Below are 6,107 nucleotides of genomic sequence, written 5' to 3'. Positions count from 1 at the left end.
ACTCAGTTCAGCTCATAATTAATTATGCTGTATGTCTTCTCTCCTCGCTGCAGCTCTCTGTATGTCAGAGCTCCTTTTTTTATTTCTGAGTAGTGTTTTCCATTAGAGGGCAGTACAGAACGGGAAACAGAAATCAACGTTTCAACCTTGAATTCATCCTGCACATTTAATCTGTAAGTTAAATGTTTATATGTTATTTTATTTTTCATCACAACCTTGTTTATTCCCTTTGGGATGAATTATTATTTCTTTAAAAAGACCATATGGAGAGGGCAGCAGTGGTGGTGTGTGTTTAGAAAAATCATTTGCTTTAATTGAATATGTCCTGTACTTTTATTTTCCACATTTCCTCACAATGATCTGTTGTAACATTGACAGTTTAGTCTTAATTCTTGATTCTCCTAACTGTCTAGTGCAGCCCCAGAGTGACCATTCCTTGCCCATAGTTATTCCTCCTGCTCAGCCCAGGTAGCCTAATAATCCACCCTCCAAAAATAACCTCGGCTCTAACCTTTACAGAACCAATTCAAGTGGCCCACTCACTGAATACATTTGAACTTTGCTGCATTTTTGAATTCCTTATCCGATCAGATCCATGTGGCTGTCTTGCCGTGCTGCTGGACTCACTTACTCTGCCGTTGGAGCACCATCGCAGCGTAGATGTTGAGGCAGCAGACAGGCAGATGAAGAATGAGACTCAGTCTGTGGTTTCACAGAGGGCTAATGATGCCTGTGGTGACTACAGGCTACAGTCAGCCCCCTAACGAAGGGAGCTGTGACACAGCCACAAGGGGTCCCATTTAAGCCAGGCGCACTCTGAAGTGCACTGTAAGCACCCTCCTTTTTTGCTTGTGGCTAAGTAAATTCTAAGGAATGCTATGAATTTAGCAACCAGAGATACTGAAGTCTGTAGAGTTCTGTGGTTGATGTTAAAAAACAAGTCCAGCATCAAAGCTTCAGACATGCTGCCAGTAATTGGCCGTGTAATTGCTTAGGTACCCAAGGAATCTCTTTAAAATCATTCACACCTTTTTTTTCCCCATTTTTTACATTTTCATGGCATTTTAGTATTTTTCTGTATTAGCAGCAGTGTTATTATTATATATAATTATATATATATATATATATATATATATATATATATATTATTTTGTGGTTGTATTTTCATCATGTGTACCATTTCCGTATCATGCTGGCTCCGAGATAAAAAGGAATTAGATTAAAAGAGGTTGAGACGATCTCATCATCCGCACTGTTAATCTCTGTGAAACCTTTAATTTTGGCCTAATATCTGCCTCCATTTCAGAGAGAGACTGCATGAGTGCCTGTGCTGCATGCTTGTGCGCATGCATGTGTGTGTGTGTGTGTATGTGTGTGAGCATGTGGCCATGCGTGTTGGTGTGTGCACATGTGTATGTCCATATGTGTGTGGGTGAAGTGGATGATATTGAGTCTGACTTCATAAATCACCCAGACACTGATAAACTCCCCATGCACCCACACACCGCTAATGGGCAACCCTTAAGGAGTGTGAGTGTCTCGTGCGGCGTTTGATTCAACATTTATTAACCCCCTCACACACACTCTCTCTCTCCCATACGACACACACTCATTTGAGCCCCAGAAAGAGCGAGGATATGGTTGGTGGCATTCGCAGCGTTAGTGCAGGGTTTTGACCTGGCCGGGCTGTATTAATCATGGCCGATAGTAGTAAGATACATTTTAGCTTATACAGCCACAACAACAACAACAACCTCTGCATTTCCTAACATTAGTTTCCTTCTCATAACTTATATCCTGTCTCCAACTCCCCACTTCCCATCTCATATCCTGGCACCCTTCCTCATTATAGAACAATTTTCTGCCCCCACACCAAATACAAACACACTCTGTGCTTCCATCTCTTGCTCTTCATACATGTTGGCTCATAATTCTAATGTTATCACAACCTGCACCCCTCCCTACGAGTCGCAAGCTTAGTGGGGACCCTGCAGAAGTTAATCCTGCAGCCACATCAGTGATTCATAAATAGCTGCTTTTATTCTTCTTAAGAAGTTTGTACGCTTCAAAAAAAAGAGTGAAACTTTTTGGAACATATCAACTCAGCTGCAAGGGGTGCACTGCTGCTGGGAAGCTAGAGGAGTATCCTGCATGCAGATAGGTTGTGTCCAACAGTCAGGCAGACAGATAGACACAGGGATAGATAGCTGGATAGACAGACATTAGACTGAGGCTTGGCTGCACTATCAGGTTTCCTCCCCCTCTTGTCTGTCTGCCGGGACAGCCTGGCCTCGGAGGCCCTGACACCGAGGCACCACGCAGCCAGCCACGACAGCTGCCACAGCAGCATCTAATACCAACACACTCCACGCTACGCCACAACTACAAAGAGAAATATCATTTCAAACATGGCATACTTTGATGCTCTTGTAATGATCTTTGTGTTTTGAGAGGGAAAGCGGGACGATGGAGGATTCATATGGTGCCTTTATTTTTTGTTCTGTTTCTTTAGAACAAAGAGATCCCCTCTCCACATGAGCATGTTAAGGACAGTGGTGATGAGATAGAGCAGGATTAAATGAGAAAGTAAAAGAAACCCTGAGAGGTATCAGCATGCGAGTGTGTTCATGTTAGTAACCTTGTATCAGTGTGTCATTGTAACCTTATGAACTCGAGTGTTGGTCTGGGAGTCTCTAATTAGGAACGGCTGATGAACAGCCATATATAACGTGAGAGCGGGTGCCTGTGAGCGTGTATCCCTGCATGTATCAATCTGTGACTATACAGCGCGGTTGTCAGAGTGGTAAGGAGAGTGTCTCAGCCTGGAGAAAGTGCAGGTCTAGCCTTGGTCATGTTGACGGAGGGGCGGCACTTCAGAGGCTCCAGGACCCCATGGCACCAGTCTCCCCAGTCCCCCAGACAGACTGGGAGCATCTGGGCTCTGTCAGCGCCTCTGGCCCCCTCGGACTCCGATCTATATGACGGGGGAGAGGAGTGGATTGGATCAGGGGAGAGGGAAAATATGAGCCAGATTCCTCAGCCTTGTGCAAAATCCATGCTTTGCCAGGTAGCTGTGTGTGTGTGTGTGTGTGTGTGTAGGATTGCATTAAGGCCTGATAACAAGTCATAGTGATTAATTTTGTATGATGTGAGATAGGGGTTATTGATTAGAGACTAACTTGTCCTCTCTATAAATTGTCCAATTAAGCATTAATTAAAAGTGTGCAGCTAAAAACATGCAAAGCCCGTTCAGAGCAAAAACATCAAGATTAGACTGACAGATATCATTCCAGAGTTTCCTTATGAAAGCAGATATAGCTCCTAAGCTCCGCCACATGGAAACTGATACACACACACACGACTAATTAATCCATACACTAAATTAGGAATATAAATTGTTGTCCCAATTTAACAAGGTCAGTTTTAACTTCTCCCTTTACACTTTATTTAACTGTGTAGGAGAACGAGGAAAAAAAGGGAGCCCTATCAATGTGCTTCGCTTATTATGATTGACGATTGATGATTAAGTCCTCCAGCTGACACACACCACCAAAGCCGGTGAGTTGGAATTGGATGTGACACATACACAGTTCTGCGTGTTAGGTAATTCGTTGACAAGGGGCCAAATTCATTTATGGAACAGCGGTATTGGCAGGCATGGACACTCTCTGCAAAAACAACGATAATCACAGAGGTTTGGCGCGGCGTGACAAGGACTCTTCAGGGAAAGGCCCTTACACGCTGCTTTGTTGGCCGTTCCTCCCTAAAATGGAGGGAAACATCCGCCACTGTTCTTAAGATGAGAGTCGCTTGGAGCAGGAGGAAAGAGGTTTATGTAAGGTGTGGATGATGTTTAAAGGGCTTGATTACCACTTGTTGGGTCTGTTTTGATGGAATAGCTAGTTCATTATAATATCTGAAATGTATAGATTTTTATAAATATAAATTTTGCTCTTTACTTTTTGGGGAGAGACAATAAGTGATGTTCTCTTTTTGTGGAATTGATGAAATAAAGGCTCTGATAAATCCCCTGTAATGAAACATGAGGGGGACCCTGTCTCAAGCCATTTAATCTCTTTTCGCATTCTCCATTTTTTCTGCTAATGAGCCTTATTGACAATCAAACAGAAGCTGTCATCCCCCAGGATGCAACACTCCCAGCCCCTGCGTGTTTGTCATAGTGTCCTGGCAATCAGAGCTGCCTGCAAGACCAGGCTGGCAGTTAGTGGTTCTCACAGCAGCACTGCCTGAAAATGGCACACTTCCTGTAGAGTTGCAGCTGCCACCTCTGCTACTTCCATTACTTTCTATAGCATGCAGATGTTGTATCAACATTCCCTGCCAAGGGGACTGCAATAACTGTGAGATTCATGCCATGTTTCAGAGGCACGTCAATTTCTCAAGTGGCACAATTAAAGAGGGAAATACAGTACCAGGTTTTTCACAGGCGCTGAAATCGGAAAAGGGCTTTTTCACTTTTTTTTCCAAAGGCGGGCTGTTTCATAAGGGTTCAGAAATCCACCCGATTTTTACTGCCCTTTTCCTGAGTTGAGCTGTTCTGTGAGCCTTTGTGAGGCAGACCTGTCGTGACCCACAGCGGATATGGAAATGGGGCTAAGGTTTTATGGGCCAAACGGATTGGACACAGTCAAGCTCAGGGGGCATGAATATTGGATGTTATTTCTGGTCCCTTTTTATGTAATCCATTGCCAATACATTATTAATAGATGATATCATATCCAGAACTACTGGACAAAGCACTACAGAAGGGTGCTATGAAAGGAGCTCTATGTGGTGGAGTCTGTGGCAGAAAATACAGTTCAAGTGATATTATTTTATCACCGTAGCCTAACACTCCCTGACCAGGCAATCTTTACAGTGTAATTTTTGGACTAAGTGAAGTTCATAGAAGGAAAATATAGTGAATACTGTATTTCACCAGGGGTAAATCCTGCATTTGTGGGTTTGAAATGCACTGAAACATTGATGAAGTATCAAATGACACCCAAATACAAGTTTAATGGATTTTGAAGCACTGGGATACTTTGCTCATCTCTCCTTGACTGCAGTGAGTGAAGTGGAAATCTTTGCGAGGATCGAGAGTTTTCCTCGCAAAGCTGACTCCCAGTGTATAGTAGCAGGGGAGCAGTGTCTTATCTGATGTACCGATTCACAGACTGTGCTAATGTGGGACTGTTTAAAAAAAAAAAAGGGTCAGATTCCCTGTTTCGATTCAAATGTGGAATTGTTCAAAAAAGGTCAGACTCCCTATTTTGATTCATTGTCATCTCAAAGTTATGATCTCTAGTTGTGCAGCTTTTATGAGTCACAGCAGCAGTATCCCACTCATGTATAAACTTCGCGAGAGTTGCAGCCCCTTTTTTTCCTTCACAAAAACACATCACTCAGCAGTTACACAAATCCTGTCTGTCCAAGAGCAAATCCTTAAAAAGTACTTCTCAGCACTGCCCATCGAGCAGAGAAGATAAACTATCGTCCACCTTTTAGTTTTATGGCCTGTCTTAATACAGTACACATATTGGAACAAAGGTATTATCACATTAACATCCATTAAAAGTAAATGTATAAGCCCGTCAATAAGAGTTACATAGGGAGTGGATACGTAAGGTAATATTCTCTTTTTAAGGTCAGTTTGAATTGTTTTTTCTCATGGGAAAAGGCAGATTGATAAAGAGCAAACAAAACCTCTTTTCTGAATGCTTGTCCTCCATGGCCTCAATGAAGGTTTCATTCCTTTATATCATCCAGCCCAATTCCCAGCATGCACGGCCATTGTGGCTCTTTCAACTGGAGCTCTCCATTGACTGGCTCATTGTCCGGCCGCTCTTTTGTGTTTGCTATCACCGGAGCACAATCTTTCACCTGAACAGCACAGGAGCACAGCCTGGATATGCTCACGTAAAAAAGCCACTGAGTCACCCACGTAGATGCCAGGCTGCACAATTAACCCAGCTCTAATTAAGAAATAATCAGCACGAATATCAACTTAAAAATCTCAGCTGATGCTTGTTAATAACGCAGCTATTTGTCATGCTCAGGCAGCCTGCATCAGACAGAGATGTTCAATATTACCGCTCAGGCTTATA

At 43.0% G+C, this 6,107-nt stretch overlaps 1 long non-coding RNA gene across 1 annotated transcript; it reads left to right on the top strand.

The window, feature by feature from the left end:
- The first annotated feature begins 33 nt into the window (after positions 1-33).
- Positions 34-940, top strand: LOC122884909. Its single transcript, XR_006380000.1, has 3 exons — positions 34-173; positions 414-468; positions 592-940. It is a non-coding gene; the product is annotated as an uncharacterized LOC122884909 (long non-coding RNA).
- Positions 941-6,107: the final 5,167 nt, after the last annotated feature.

The sequence above is a fragment of the Siniperca chuatsi genome, linkage group LG11, assembly GCF_020085105.1.
Source record: "Siniperca chuatsi isolate FFG_IHB_CAS linkage group LG11, ASM2008510v1, whole genome shotgun sequence".
NCBI classification, from domain to species: Eukaryota; Metazoa; Chordata; class Actinopteri; order Centrarchiformes; family Sinipercidae; genus Siniperca; species Siniperca chuatsi.
This window is presented reverse-complemented; position numbering and strand designations above follow the sequence as displayed.